The sequence below is a fragment of the Tamandua tetradactyla genome, chromosome 3 (assembly GCF_023851605.1).
Source record: "Tamandua tetradactyla isolate mTamTet1 chromosome 3, mTamTet1.pri, whole genome shotgun sequence".
Classification (NCBI taxonomy): Eukaryota; Metazoa; Chordata; class Mammalia; order Pilosa; family Myrmecophagidae; genus Tamandua; species Tamandua tetradactyla.
In genome coordinates, this window is record NC_135329.1 from 166,913,477 (window position 1) to 166,931,066 (window position 17,590).

General features: G+C 32.6%; 1 long non-coding RNA gene across 3 annotated transcripts in view; it reads right to left on the minus strand.

Moving 5' to 3' along the window:
* LOC143676472 (uncharacterized) overlaps window positions 1–17,590 on the minus strand; it is a 75,101-nt gene that overhangs the window by 42,770 nt on the left and 14,741 nt on the right. Inside the window, exon 4 of one of the 3 annotated variants that reach the window (XR_013172109.1) lies at window positions 15,786–16,299. The exons of 1 other annotated variant lie outside the window; for it this stretch is intronic. This is a non-coding gene — a long non-coding RNA (uncharacterized LOC143676472). Of the gene's footprint in view, window positions 1–15,785; window positions 16,300–17,290; window positions 17,455–17,590 lie in introns of those variants that run through there. One more of the 3 variants, XR_013172108.1, reaches the window with a different exon arrangement.

The window sequence follows — 17,590 nt, forward strand, 5'->3', positions numbered from 1 at the left end:
AAATTACAGATCCAAGAAGTGCAGCGCACCCCAAAGAGATTAGACCCAAATAGGCGTTCTCCAAGACACTTACTAGTTAGAATGTCAGAGGTCAAAGAGAAAGAGAGGATCTTGAAAGCAGCAAGAGAAAAACAATCCATCACATACAAGGGAAACCCAATAAGACTATGTGTAGATTTCTCAGCAGAAACCATGGAGGCTAGAAGACAGTGGGATGATATATTTAAATTACTAAAAGAGAAAAACTGCCAACCAAGACTCCTATATCCAGCAAAATTGTCCTTCAAAAATGAGGGAGAATTTAAAACATTTTCAGACAAAAAGTCACTGAGAGAATTTGTGACCAAGAGACCAGCTCTGCAAGAAATACTAAAGGGAGCACTAGAGTCAGAACCGAAAAGACAGAAGAGAGAGGTATGGAGAAGAGTGTAGAAAGAAGGAAAGTCAGATATGATATATATAATACAAAAGGCAAAATGGCAGAGGAAAATATTATCCAAACAATAATAACACTAAATGTTAATGGACTGAATTCCCCAATCAAAAGATATAGAATGGCAGAATGGATTAAAAAACAGGATCCTTTTATATGCTGTCTACAGGAAACACATCTTAGACCCAAAGATAAACATAGGTTGAAAGTGAAAGGTGGGGAAAAGATATTTCATGCAAATAACAACCAGAAAATAGCAGGAGTGGCTATACTAATATCCAACAAATTAGAGTTCAAATGTAAAACAGTTAAAAGAGACAAAGAAGGACACTATATACTAATAAAAGGAACAATTAAACAAGAAGACATAACAATCATAAATATTTACGCACTGAACCAGAATGCCCCAAAATATGTGAGGAATACACTGCAAACACTGAAAAAGGAAAAGGACACAAATACCATAATAGTTGGAGACTTCAATTCACCACTCTCATCAATGGACAGAACATCTAGACAGAGGATCAATAAAGAAATAGAGAATCTGAATATTACTATAAAGGAGCTAGACTTAACAGACATTTATAGGACATTAAATCCCACAACAGCAGGATACACCTTTTTCTCAAGTGCTCATGGATCATTCTCAAAGATAGACCATATGCTGGGTCACAAAGCAAGTCTTAACAAATTTAAAAAGATTGAAATCATACATAACACTTTCTCGGATCATAAAGGAATGAAGTTGGAAATTAATAATAGGCGGAATGCCAGAAAATTCACAAATACGTGGAGGCTCAACAACACACTCTTAAACAACGAGTGGGCCAAAGAAGAAATTGCAAGAGAAATTAGTAAATAACTCGAGGCAAATGAAAATGAAAACACAACATATCAAAACTTATGGGATGCAGCAAAGGCAGTGCTAAGAGGGAAATTTATTGCCCTAAATGCCTTTATCAGAAAAGAAGAAAAGGCAAAAATGCAGGAATTAACTGTTCACTTGGAAGAACTGGAGAAAGAACAGCAAATTAATCCCAAAGCAAGCAAAAGGAAAGAAATAACAAAGATCAGAGCAGAAATAAATGAAATTGAAAACATGAAAACAATAGAAAAAATCAATAAGACCAGAAGTTGGTTCTATGAGAAAATCAATAAGATTGATGGGCCCTTATCAAGATTGACAAAAAGAAGAAGAGAGAGGATGCAAATAAATAAGATCAGAAATGGAAGAGGAGACATAACTACTGACCTCACAGAAATAAAGGAGGTAATAACAGGATACTATGAACAACTTTACGCTAATAAATACAACAATTTAGATGAAATGGACGGGTTTCTGGAAAGACATGAACAACCAACTTTGACTCAAGAAGACATAGATGACCTCAACAAACCAATCACAAGTAAAGAAATTGAATTAGTCATTCAAAAGCTTCCTAAAAAGAAAAGTCCAGGACGAGATGGCTTCACATGTGAATTCTACCAAACGTTCCAGAAAGAATTAGTACCAATTCTCCTCAAACTCTTCAAAAAAATCGAAGTGGAGGGAAAACTACCTAATTCATTCTATGAAGCCAACATCACCCTCATACCAAAACCAGGCAAAGATATTACAAAAAAAGAAAACTACAGACCAATCTCTCTAATGAATATAGATGCAAAAATCCTCAATAAAATTCTAGCAAATCGTATCCAACAACACATTAAAAGAATTATACATCATGACCAAGTAGGATTCATCCCAGGTATGCAAGGATGGTTCAACATAAGAAAATCAATTAATGTAATACACCATATCAACAAATCAAAGCTGAAAAATCACATGATCGTCTCAATTGATGCAGAGAAGGCATTTGACAAGATTAAACATCCTTTCCTGTTGAAAACACTTCAAAAGATAGGAATACAAGGGAACTTCCTTAAAATGATAGAGGGAATATATGAAAAACCCACAGCTAATATCATCCTCAGTGCGGAAAAATTGAAAACTTTCCCCCTAAGATCAGGAACAAGACAAGGATGTCCACTATCACCACTATTATTCAACATTGTGTTGGAGGTTCTAGCCAGAGCAATTAGGCAAGAAAAAGAAATACAAGGCATCAAAATTGGAAAGGAAGAAGTAAAACTATCACTGTTTGCAGAAGATATGATACTATGCGTCGAAAACCCGGAAAAATCCACAACGAAACTACTAGAGCTAATAAAGGAGTACAGCAAAGTAGCAGGTTACAAGATCAACATTCAAAAATCTGTAGCATTTCTATACACTAGTAATGAACAAGCTGAGGGGGAAATCAAGAAACGAATCCCATTTACAATTGCAACTAAAAGAATAAAATACCTAGGAATAAATTTAACTAAAGAGACAAAAAACCTATATAAAGAAAACTACAAAAAACCGTTAAAAGAAATCACAGAAGACCTAAACAGATGGAAGGGCATACCGTGTTCATGGATTGGAAGACTAAATATAGTTAAGATGTCAATCCTACCTAAATTGATTTACAGATTCAATGCAATACCAATCAAAATCCCAACAACTTATTTTTCAGAAATAGAAAAACCAATAAGCAAATTTATCTGGAAGGGCAGGGTGCCCCGAATTGCTAAAAACATCTTGAGGAAAAAAAATGAAGCTGGAGGTCTCGCGCTGCCTGACTTTAAGGCATATTATGAAGCCACAGTGGTCAAAACAGCATGGTATTGGCATAAAGATAGATATATCGACCAATGGAATCGAATAGAGTGCTCAGATATAGACCCTCTCATCTATGGACATTTGATCTTTGATAAGGCAGTCAAGCCAACTCACCTGGGACAGAACAGTCTCTTCAATAAATGGTGCCTAGAGAACTGGATATCCATATGCAAAAGAATGAAAGAGGGCCCGTATCTCACACCCTATACAAAAGTTAACTCAAAATCGATCAAAGATCTAAACATTAGGTCTAAGACCATAAAACAGTTAGAGGAAAATGTTGGGAGATATCTTATGGATCTTACAACTGGAGGCGGTTTTATGGACCTTAAACCTAAAGCAAGAACACTGAAGAAGGAAATAAATAAATGGGAGCTCCTCAAAATTAAACACTTTTGTGCATCAAAGAACTTCATCAAGAAAGTAGAAAGATAGCCTACACAATGGGAGACAATATTTGGAAATGATATATCAGATAAAGGTCTAGTATCCAGAATTTATAAAGAGATTGTTCATCTCAACAACAAAAAGACAGCCAACCCAATTACAAAATGGGAAAAAGATTTGAACAGACACCTATCAGAAGAGGAAATACAAATGGCCAAAAGGCACATGAAGAGATGCTCAATGTCCCTGGCCATTAGAGAAATGCAAATCAAAACCACAATGAGATATCATCTCACACCCACCAGAATGGCCATTATCAACAAAACAGAAAATGACAAGTGCTGGAGAGGATGCGGAGAAAGAGGCACACTTATCCACTGTTGGTGGGAATGTCAAAAGGTGCAACCACTGTGGAAGGCAGTTTGGCGGTTCCTCAAAAAGCTGAATATAGAATTGCCATACGACCCAGCAATACCATTGCTGGGAATCTACTCAAAGGACTTAAGGGCAAAGACACAAACGGACATTTGCACACCAATGTTTATAGCAGCATTATTTACAATTGCAAAGAGATGGAAACAGCCGAAATCTCCATCAACAGAAGAGTGGCTAAACAAACTGTGGTATATACATACGATGGAATACTATGCAGCTTTAAGACAGGATAAACTTATGAAGCATGTAATAACACGGATGGACCTAGAGAACATTATGCTGAGTGAGTCTAGCCAAAAACTAAAGGACAAATACTGTATGGTCCCACTGATGTGAACAGACATTCGAGAATAAATTTGGAATATGTCATTGGTAACAGTGTCCAGCAGGAGGTAGAAACAGGGTAAGATAATGGGCAATTGGAGTTGAAGGGATACAGACTGTGCAACAGGACTAGATACAAAAACTCAAAAATGGACAGCACAATAATACCTAATTGTAAAGTAATCTTGTTAAAACACTGAATGAAGCTGCATCTGAGCTATTGGTTTTTGTTTTGTTTTGTTTTGTTTTGTTTTGACTTTACTATTATTACTTTTATTTTTGTCGCTATATTAACATTCTATATCTTTTTCGGTTATGTTGCTAGTTCTTCTAAACTGATGCAAATGTACTAAGAATTGATGATCATGCATCTATGTGATGATGTTAAGAATTACTGATTGCATATGTAGAATGGTATGATTTCTAAATGTTGGGTTAATTTCTTTTTTTCCGTTAATTAAAAAAAAAAAAAAGAGAGAGAAGGGGTAATTGGAGCTGAAGGGATACAGACTACAACGGGACTGGATATAAAAACTCAGAAATGGACAGCACAATACTATCCAATTGTAATGCAATTATGTTAAAACACTGAATGAAGCTGCATGTGAGGTATAGGGTTTTTTTTTCTTTCTATTAATGTTTTAATTCTTATTCTGTTGTCTTTTTATTTCTTTTTCTAAATCGATGCAAATGTACTAAGAAATGATGAGTATGCAACTATGTGATGTTATTAAGAATTACTGAGTGTACATGTAAAAAATAAATAAATAAATAAATAAATAAATAAATAAATAAATAAATAAATAAATTCAATGTTCAATATATTTGAAGATACTGAAATTTTACTAGTCACTTATAATGACCATAATGAAATGAAGCTGGAAAATGATGATATGTAGTATTGGGAAATTCACATATACATAAATATGTGAACAGCATACTCTTAAACAATCAGTTGGTCAAAGAAGAAATTGCGAGAGAAACCCATAAATATCATGAGAGGAATGGAAATGAGAACACTAACATTTCAAAACTTATAAGATGCAGTGAAGGCAGTGCTGAGAGGGAAATCTATCACCCTAAAAGCCTTCATTAAAAAGAAGAGCTAAAATTAAAAAAAAACACAACAACAACAGCTGCACACCTGGAAGAACTAGAAAAATAACAACAAACTAATCTCAATGGAAGCAAAAGGATAGAAATAACAAAGATTGGAGTGGAAATAAATGAACTTGAGAATAAAAAAATCAATAGATAGAACTCACAAAACCAAAACTTTTTTTTCTGAGAGGATCAATAAAATTGACAAACCCTTAGCTAGACTGACAAGGAAAAAAAAAAAAGAAATATGCAAGTAAATAAAATTAGAAATTAGAGGAGAACATTACTATTGACCCCACAGAAATAAAAAGGATCATAAGAAGATACTGTGAACAACTGAAGGACAACAAATTGGAAAACCTATGAAAAAATTCCTCGCAACACACAAACTACACTGACTCTAGAAGAACTAGAGGACCTCAACAGACCAATTACAACTAAAGAGATTGAATCAGTCATCAAAAACCTCCCGACAAAGAAAAGCCCAGCACAAGATGGCATCACTGGAGAAGTCTACCAATTATTCAAGGAGAGTGAATTACAATCCTGCTCAAACCCTTCCAAAAAATTAAAGAGAAGGGAACATTACCTAATTCGTTCTTTGAAGTCAACATCACCCTAATACCAAAGCCAGTTAATGATACCACAAGAAAGAAATTACAGACCAGTTTGTCTAAGGAATATCAATGCAAATATCCTCAACAAAATACTTGTAAATAAAATCCAACAGCACATAAAAATGATTAAGTATATACCACTACAAGTTGGGGTTTATTCTATTTATGCAAGGGTGGTTCACCACAAGAAAACCAATCAATGTAATAGAACACATTAACAAATTGAAAGGTAGTCACATGGTCATCTTGATTGATTCAGAAAAGGCATTCGACAAAATTCAGCATCCTTTCTTTTCATTAAAAAATATTTTTATCGAGAAATCTTCAAACACAGACAGTCTATACATGGTATACAATCAATGGCCTACAATATCATCACATAGTTGTGTATTCATCACCATGATCATTTTTAGAACATTTGCATCTCTCCAGAAAAAGAAATAAAAAGAAAAAAGAAAAACTAATATATCCTATACCATTTACCTCTCCTTCTCATTGGCCACTAGTATTTCAATCTACCCATTTTTCACCCTTTATCCCCCCTATTATTTATTTATTTATTATCTTTATTTTTTTTTACTTATCAATCCATACCCTGGATAAAAGGAGCATCTGACCCAAGGTTTTCACAATCACACAGTTCCATTGTAAAAGCTATATAGTTATACAGTCCTCTTCAAGAATCAAAGCTACTGGAACACAGTTCAACAGTTTCAGGTATTTCCCTCTAGCCACTCTAATACACTATAAATTAAAAAGTGATATCTATATTATGCACATGAATAACCTCCAGTATAACCTCTTGACTCTGTTTGAAATCTCTCAATCGCTGAAATGTTATTTTATCTCACTTCTCTCTTCTCCCTTTTGGCTAGAAGGCTTTCTCAATCCCATGATGCTTTCTTTTTATCCAATGTATTTCTTGATAAAAATACTTCAAAAGTAGGAATTGAAGGAAACTTCCTCAGTATGATAAAGGGAATATATGAAAAACCCACAGCCAGCATCATGCTTAATGGTGAGAGACAGAAAGAAAGCCTTTCCCCTAAGATCAGGAAAAAGAAAAGTATGCCCACTGTCATCACTATTATTCAACATTGTGCTATATATTCTAGCTAGAGCAGTTAGGCAAGAAAAAGAAAAAGGCATTAGAAAAGACGAAATAAGATTTTCACTATTTGAAGATCATATGATACAATATGTAGAAAGTCCCTCCAAATCTACAACAAAGACATTACAGCAAATAAATTAGTTCAGCAATGTGGCAGGATACATGATCATCACTCAAAAATCTGTATCATTTTTATATATTAGCAATGAGCTATCTTAGGAGGAAATTAAGAAAAAAGTCCATATATAATAGCAAATAACAGAGTCAAATACCTAGGAAAAAATCTAACCTAAATGTAAATGGCTTGAGCATAGAAAACTCAAAACGTTGCCAAAAATAATCAATGAAAACCTAAAAAAATGGAAGGACTTTCTGCATTCATGCATTGGAAGACTAAATATCACTAAGATGTCAGTTCTACTCAAATTGATTTACAGATTCAATGCAATCCCCAAACATTCCAACACCCTACTTTGCAGAAATGGAAAAGACAATTTTCAAATTTATTTGGAAGGGTAATTGGCCCCAAATGGCTGAAAACATCTTGGAAAAGAACTATTTGATGATTTCTCAGGGAGCTAACTAGAGAATTGCCATATGATCCAGCAATCCTGCTACTAGAACTGAAGGCAAGGACTTCCACAGACATTTGCACACCAATGTTCATAGTAGCATTAGTCACAATTGCTACTAAAGGCAAGAAACCCATATGCCCATCAACCAATGAACGGGTAAATAAAATGTGATATATACATACAGTGGATTATTCAACTGTAAGGAATAAAGTCCTCATGTATATTGAAACATGAATGAACCTTGAGGACATTATGTTGAGTGAAATAAGCCAGAAACAAAAGGACAAATATTATATCCCTTTATGTCACCAACATAACCTAATTATAATAAGCAAGCTCACAGAATTATAAACCAGAATGTAAGTTGCCAGGAGATAGGATAGGAATAGCATATGGGAGCTTTGGCTTAATTTGTACACTATTTCTAATTAGGTTGATTGTAAATGGTTGGAAACAGTCAGTGGTGATGGTAGAACACTATTGTGAGTGTAATTAACAGCACTGAATTATGTCGGTGAACGTGGTTGAAAGTGGAAGTTTTCTGTCATGTATGCAGGAAAGTTAAAGGATAAAACATAAGACTATGTAGTACAATGGACCTCGTTGTGGATGATGACTGTGGTTAATTGCACAAATAAAAGAATGCTCTTTTATGAATGTTTTTTAAAAAAAATCAATTGTTGGTTAAATTGTCACTTACAGAATGCAAACTCACTTTTTTCTCAGCCTGCTCTTTTGTGCTTCTCAATTTTAATGGTATTTGTCTTAATTAGCATTCTGCTTGAAATTTGTGTTGTTGAAGCTGATGATCCTGGATTTTCTTCAAATTTTGAAATATGCTCAGCTTTTATCACTTCTAAAATTGTCTCTTTTTTATTTTCTATCATTTTCTAAGTCACTGATTAGGGGTACAGTATTTTTCTTCTTTCTCTATTGCCCTTTTTTCCATCATCGCAGTTATCTGTTTACCTACCTTTGTCGGCCAAAGATATTACATTTGAAGTTGAAGTCTACAGATGTTTCTTTTTATCTAATACCTTTCATAGTGATCACAATTTTGACTTTAAAAATGGAAATAACATATCCAGAAATGTATATGCTAAATCAAAACAGACTCAAAATAATGTTTTGAAAACAATATATATTATCCTTCATATTGTCATTGTTTTTGGATGGTGTTTGTTTCTATACCATTTTATTTGTCTTATATCAGTGTGTTTTTTTTTCTTAGCATTTTTTTTCTTCATGAATAAGCATGGATTCCTTTTCGAACTTTCATATTGGTACCATTGAAAATTAACACCTTTTGGCACTTATTACCCAGGCCATAAATACCCCCTAATTCCTGAGCCCTCCCTTGTTTTTTAACCAGTTATTCACATGAGAAATGGAAAGTTGGCAAAATACTGGCAAAAAAAGTGGTAAAAAAAAAATGTTTATTAAATGAATGGATGTATAATTGGATATAATAAACCTAACATGCAGAGAACAAAGCTCTTCACTGTTGGTGAAGATAATTTCCACATTTCAAATAAGTTTCCTGATCTTCCTACCAAAGGCAGACAAATGTCCATTCTTATATGTGCACACATGTGTACTCCCACTCACATCTACAGGTAAAAAAGAACAGAAAAATACACATGCATAGAGATGAGAGATCCCATTAGCCCTCATTGCACCTTTCTCACAGGTTTTGTGCCCAGTAAGAATAAGTATAGAGTCAGTGCTCCAACATTTGTCAAGATTTCTGTGCCATAACTTCAAAGAATCAGTCACGTGCGAAGGATGGATGATCAAACATATTGGAAGTGTTGCTGTTTGTGATATGGAATATACTTCAGCACAATGAATGGGTAAAAATTATAAGGACATTCTGAAAAAAGATTTGACAGAATATTACTCTCTGCTGGTTTCTATTGAGAATTATGTAGAGTTCTTCCATGGAATATTCACTGTGGGCTTAGTTAATTTAGGACACAGAAATTAAAGATGAACCATACACAGCTGTCTCTGCAAAGAACGGTAGGAATCATAGGCAGAAGACAGAAGCCATGCATATTCATTTAAATTTGCAGAATTACTAACCCAAATAATTTTTAAAAACCATATAACTTCCATCTTTGTATATTACATTTCCAAATATATTTTGCTTGGAATTTTTTATTACAGGCCATTGTAATCAGTGGTCCTGAATTATGGGACTTAGTGTGATCTTTTAAGACTAAAGAGGAAGCCTAGTTGTACTATTAGTGATTGGACTAATGGTGATGTTATCATTACTTAATAGTAATGATAAGGTTTTAAACATATCAGGTATTTTAGGAAATATGATTTGAACAATTAAAAGGAAGTATGTAAGATTCTTTTATCAACTAAAACAATAAATACATTGTTCTGATTATTTTTTATGAAAAAGGGCTGAATCAAAAATATATTTTAAAATATGCCTGACTTTTTTCTATTATACATTTATATTCAGTTTCCATCTTGAACAATTTACTATCATAAAGATAATTGTACCTTTATTGAAGAACAGGCCCATTTGCGGTGCTTTAATTGTCATTCTGAACCGAAATAACCATGGAATGTCGCCATAGTTTTTGCTGTAGAAAGACAATAACCTTGTCTTTAACGTGAATTGGAGCACAAGGCATGGTTTAGAGCATTAGACAAAGTGTATGAAGTTACTGCACCCATAGTGTCTCATTTTTAACATCTAGTGTATTTATACAAACTACCTTCTCCCCAGCAGTGTATAAACAGACCAAATAAGTGTTCCGAGGCTGAGTATATATTTTTTCTATTTACAGTCTAAATTCATTCCCTCTTGATAGTATCCTCTACCATTACACAAACCGTCAACTCCTTCACCAGCTCCTTCCCATGATGACAGCTAGATCATGAACTACTTGGTTCTTACTGTTTAATTCATTTGTAATTGGATTTTTAACATACTATCATTAGTGCAAGGAGACTTCATTTTTACTATGGGGCTGGCATAATTCAGTCTCAACCAGCTGTCTTCTCCCCTCCAGTATTTTATTATGGCTCACACCTTCTGTGACCATAAGAATTTAAATTCTGCAACTTTCTGCTCACGATGTTGTGCATTTGTCCCGAAGTCTGCCACGGAGTTGTTTATTAACATACTTTATTTTTAATTATCTACTTCAATAAAATGTATTTCTTTTCTGAGTAACATTACTAAAACTAAACATATTCCTTTCCAAATGCTATTCTAAATTTAGTTTTCGGATCTTGGACCGCTCACAAATTCTCTTTATGCTTTAGTTTACTTGTAAAATGAGAGTTTTGCATTAGGTTTGAAAAATACAAAATAGTAACAAAGCGTCCTTATGAACACTGAGAAGGAAATATAACAATTATATAGGAAAACTCTACATGAAGGATTTGACAAAGAAAATATTTTTTCCTGTTTATCATTTCTCTAGGCCATTAACAATTAAATTACGGAATTTTGTATAGAATCACCTGCAGATTATTTCAAAGCTGAATATAAAAAAGATAAGTTAATATAGGTTATCATTTGGAGTTTACATATATATCCATGGCTCTTTAGCATTTTCTTATGTTTTGCTTTTATTTACCTTAGTGATATGCTTACCCAACATATATAGTGCTGGAAGTTTACTACTCAGGAAAGTAATTGGTATGCTATGTATGTTCAAATAAATTTGACAACTCTAAGTTGAGAAATTTAAATAAGTATTAAAGAATTTCACAAACTTTCTATTCCAATATACTACATAAATATTCATATGGACATTATATTTTTGAATATTTTCAAAGTAGAAAACTGATTTTATAGACACTGAAAGTTGTACATTTTTACCAAAAGTAGTGTTCGGTCTCTCTCCTTTTGTCTTTTTTCTCATACACACGTCAATATCATGTATATAAAAATCCATTTGACGATATCATTTAATTTCATACAATAAACTGCCCTATCTTTTGTTTTTCATCCCTTCTTACATTTTTGTGCTACAAGGAGATCACACTCTTTTAAATTAATGAATTCTTTTTAGTATTTATTTATTTATTTATTATTATTTTTTTTTATTTTGCATGGGCAGGCCCCAGGAATTGAACTCGGGTCTCCGGCATGGCAGGTAAGAATTCTGCCTGCTGAGCAGAATTCTGCCCTAGTATTCCTTTTAGAACTATTCTGATGGTGACACATCATATAGTCTCTGAATGCTTTGAAGTTTGAAAATTATTTTAATTTATTTTCACTTTTGGAATAAAATTTCACAGATTAACACATTCTAGGTTGGCAGTTATTTCCTACATACTAAAGATATTATTCCATTGTCTTTTGGCAACCATACTTTGCTGTTTAGAATTTACCTGTCAATCATACTGTTGATCCTTTTCTACGTTTACACCTGTTTTATCTGGATTTTAAGATTTTTCTCTGGTTTTTGTCATTAACCATTTTACTATGATGTGCAACGGCATATTAATTTTTTGTCTTTATCCTGCTTAGTGTCTGCACTGTTTCTTGATTCCATGCCTTGATGACTTGGTCTTGCTCTTTAAAATGTTTTCATTTCTAGAGTTTTCATTAGATTCACTTGTTATACATTCTTGTTTTCTGATGAAATGCTCAATTCTGTTATCTGTGTGCTTGAACAGAGTAATCACAATAATTTTAAAGCCAGTGCAGGATAAATGCAATATCTGTTTCACCTATGTATCTCTTATGTAATTTATTTCTCTTGGAACTGCTTATTAGCAAGTTCTGATTGGATGCATGATATTTGGAATGAAAAATTGTACAGACGTTTGATGATGCTATCTTCCTTCAGAGAATATTCCCTTTACCTTTTGGCAGGAATAAGGCCACATTTCCAATTAGATTTGAATTGATTACATATCATGTCCTTTAAAGGTCATTTCATTGACTTTATATGTTTACTTTTACTATTTAAGTATCCGGGAGTTACAACTGAAATCTATTTGGTTTTCTAAGGCCCTTCAATCATCTGGAATCATGACACGGTATGTACTGGATGCCTTGGTATCCAGGAATTTTCATTTTGTCTTACAATTCCTGTGAGATATCAGACAGCACTTTTATACTCTCTGACTTGTATCAAAAACTTTTGTTGAACATCTAAGGCTCATCCATGCTATTTGTGAACTGGAAATCCTAAAGTGGGTTATGAATCAGGCCTATCTCAATGACTGTTTTCCTCTTTACCAGCAGCTTGGCTTACTGTGTTTAGGCTGCCTTGTAACTGCACAATACCTTGGAACAGATTACACAAAAATTATCCAAAATTCTCACTGTTGTTACAAAAAGTAGTAGTAGTCTGAAGCAAGATAGTGTAGCATGGCCAGAAGCAGAAATTGGCCTAGCATTTTAGCTTACCTCTGTGCTTCTCAAAATTCCTGCCTAAAATGGCTTTGACTTCTTCTCAATTTAAGTCCCTGTATTCTGTTAAATGCTGTTTACTCATTTATAATAGACTTGCTTTTACAACTATAAATTTTGCTTTATTTGAAATAACATTTTGACATATTTAAGAGAATGGGATCAAGAATGAGAGACTCAAGTTAAAATCCTGATTTAGCCACTTCTTTTCTTTAGGAGTTTTAAATTATTTAACCTATTTAATATTTCTGATTCTTTTAACTGCCAAATGGAGGTTATAACTACATCAATGCCCTGACTATTTTGGATGTTAAATGATTGAATGTATACAACTTTTTCTGGCTCTTAGTAGGTATTATATATATATTTTTAGCTAATATTATTCATATATTTCATGACTTTTGCATTCATCCTAGGAAACAAAGATCAGATGTGTAATGTTTAATGTGGTTTCCCAATTATTTGCTATAAATAGTCATTTAGAAATATTAAAAATTTCTGATAACACTCTAGTTAGAGAAGTATGGACAACTATTTTTTTCATCCTATTTTATCTTTTTTCCAAAAAGTGTTATATCGTAGTGCTATCAGAAGTATGTGTAAAAGGACATTACTCTTTATTAGCATTATTATTATCAGTATCTATCTTTATACACATATCAAAAGGGTAAAATAATTGACATCCTTGTATTGTAAATTTCTCAGAGGATGCGTAGGTTCCAGATATTGCAATCAAAATGACTATGCGCTTTACAACATTCTTTGTTTTATGAAATTGCAATATTCATTAATGACAATGTACAAAAATTAACCAGCTTAAAGGTTTTAGTTGTAATATGTTTAGAAAATAATTTCTGTTCTTTCTTCTACAAGCTTCTAATTTATTTGAGATTTTTCTCTTACAAGGTTCTGTGATTCTCTTTTCACGACCAAACAATGTAGATCAAACGTATGATTTTATACATGATAGTATTTCATGTAGACATGTCCCTTAGTTATTTAACTCACTTGTTATTTAGTCCATTACCTGTTTTTTAATTTGTTATTTAAAACAAAACTGTAGAAGATGTTGAATATTACAACTTTGCATATTTGTGAGACAGTTTGTTTGTTTTACCCGCAAGAAAAGACTGGGTAAAATGGTACACTAATTTTAATGGCTTAATACAATGGCAAATTGTATTAAGAATTGCCTAGAATGCTTATAAAGAATGCTTATAAAGTATACATTTTTCTCAATTAGTGCATGTGGGCCTATTTCTCCATGCCTCTCCCAACACTGAAGATTATTTTCTCTCTAACTTTCCTTCTCTTGATTGATAAAATTGAAATCTCAGTGCTTTAATATCCATTTATATAAAAATGAATTAGATAAGAAATGTTTTCATTTGTTGATTGGTTACTTAATTCCTTCTTTAGTTTTGTTTTAAAGCTTATTTATGTACTTTGTCCATTTTTTTATTGGGGAACTTTTAATTTTCTTTTGGTTTTAAAAAATGTGCTTGTGCATCAAAGAAAGCACTTTGCCATGAAAAGGCTGCAAATATTTTCCTAGTCTGCCATTTAGCTATTTACAACATATAGAAATATTACATTTTTTTATAAAGGTGACTCTATGAATCTATTTTTTTTGCTTCTGAATTTTCTGCAATGACGTAAGTTTATTCTATATTTATATTATGCATTTTAGTGTTTTTCAGGCAAACTTGAATATTGATGTTAGAGCTTAAGACATGCTGCAGAAATGTGATTAAGGTCCTAAATTTTCTCACTAGTAGAGGTGTAGACAATTTATGTATATACAGTTTAAGAAGAATTGATAGTGAAAAAACAGTATTCTATGAAAAGACTCTTGTGTAATTTCTTACACAAGTTTGATTCTGTTAGTGTCCTTTATCTGTATGCTGAACAATAATGTGTGTGAATGACATTATCAAGAGAGTTAAGGAAATGTTCTATAAGTAATTTTACATGATCATATTATAGTAATTGCCGATTTGAGGTTATTACATAAGCTTAATATGGCATTTATGCTTTTATTATGACTTTTGGGTGTTAGTTTGTTAGAGAAGAAGTCTATGTCAGACCACATTAAAACAAAATATTATAAGATGCAAATCTTTGTACGTTATTAAGTTTAGAATTACTAAATTACTTCTGCTAGTATCTTAAGAATTTCCATTTCAATGCTCAACACTGAAAACAAAAACATATAGATGTATACTATATGCATAATTGGAGTATAAATCATTTTATATATAAAATAATTTTCACTTTGCAAGTATCAAAATCATTACACATTACGAAGATTTAACACAATTATTTTTAGAAAACACCTGCTTTTTATATTAAGATCTACAAACATCATGCATATATGATTTAGAATATATCAAAAACAAGAGCATGATAAAAATAAATCAAGAGACGTTGTTTTGAAAGGAAACTATGCAGTTTTTTGTATATATACACAAATATATTTCTTTATATGATATATGTACAAAATATGTACATATGTATGTATGATGTAATTATATAATTGTAAAAGCAATTATATCCTTTATACTTAAAATTCTTTCACCCTTGGCCTAGTGTACGTTTGTTCTGTGACTTCCCTTAAGCCATCATAAAATCGCTCTCCCTGAATGATTCAAAAGTTATTTTTCTTTTATTTTAAACATCTTAGTTTAATTTATATCCTATTTAACGTAAAATGGAAATCTAAAAATGCATAAACCATAATAAATGCAGCTTCATGGGTTCTATAAAATGATTATCACAACCCACTCAGGTTGAGGTAAAAAATAAATAAAAAACACCTTCAGCATATCATAAACCCATAGTCTTCCACTTTCCGATCAACAACTCTCTTCTGGAAAGGTCATCACTCACTTGACTTCCATGATAATCACTTTCTTATGTTTACATAAGTAGGCGTTTGATGGCAAAGAAATGCAGTTTACCTTGAGTGAAAGGAGGGAATCCCTCAAAGTCAGATGTCCCTTAAAGTCAATTTTTTAAAAAGATAAAGTGGAAAAAAAGAGTGATCAAAATTAATAGTCAGCCCAAGAACATCTCACAGAAAAAGATCCAGAGGAAGAACAATCTGTTGCCAGTGTTGCTTGTTGGTAAAATCCATCCTGAAGCAAGAGGGTACAGGAACCATTGAAGTATTCCTGGACCTTAGAATAAAGTTGGTGAATGATGGAGAGAGGATCTGGAAGGGAAAACAAAATATTGATTTTTTTTCCCCAAGCTTCAATTTATGTGCTCAGCTATGGATGACCATTTAGGTTGATTCTATTTGGGGACTATTTTGAAGCATGTTATTATACACAATAGATTCAGGTTTTGGGTCATCTGTAGCTTATATGATTTGGGGGGAAAGACATCTTTTAGAAAAAGAATGACCTATAATGAACACAAAATCAAGCATAATAAATACTTACATAGAATGAAAAAAAAGACACACTCAAATATCACAAAATCCAGGAAAAATAATGGTTTTTAAATTTACTATATTCATGGAACACCATTGTAGTATCTTCCCACATATTTTGGATACACAATCTTTAATTGCCTTTTTATTTGATGCCGTGTTATTTAGTCAATTTCTTTAAAGAAAAAAAAGAAATATAATAACAGTCTTTCCTCTAGCATGTGTGCTCAAAATTTTTTTAAATTATTGACAATTTCAATAATTCCTTTATTACTCACAGCTCATTTTTAATAATGTTAGGATATTATTCGAATTTTAGAAAACCTATATTAATTTACTTTACTTCATGTATTAGTTGTAAAATTAGGAAGAATTTTCCACAGATTATCTTCTGATGTCTTGTTTTTCAAATCTTGTTTTTCCTTGCACACTCAAATACTTTCTGATATTCATATTACCATGTGACCTTTAGCCTGGCACATCTTTGCCATGAGGCCAGGTGAATTGACAAAGTTGTTACTAGGAGTATCAGACAAAAAACAATAGGATTATTATTTATGGAACTGGCTGCAAACCACACAACTATACCCTACTGAGCCCAAGTTAATATATACGTAAATCACATTTCTTTCAGTTCAACATGAAAATTACCCATGCCCCTACAAAGCTACCCAGAAAAAGAGGTGTGATGAAAAACATCAAAATGAAAAGGATCAGACATTTTAAATAATAATAATATATATATTTTTAATTGAATACGTTTCTGGGGTGCTTCCCAGAGCTTTGGATGGAGCATGTGCAAGGAATAAGTGCTGAAGCTTAAGCACATATAATTTCAAAGAAAATCCAAGTCCACTGCTGTGAATGCACTTGTCAAGATCTCCTGGTGCACATGATAGAATTTCCATAGGGAAGTAGTTCTCAAAGTTTAACCTAAATAAAGTTAAAGTTGCATGAAGTTAGCTAGCACAGCTTGATAAAATAATAGATTGCAGGGTTCTATCCTCAGAATTCAGTGTGGGCCTCTCAAATTTGCATTTCTAACAAATTCCTTGTTGATGCTACTGAG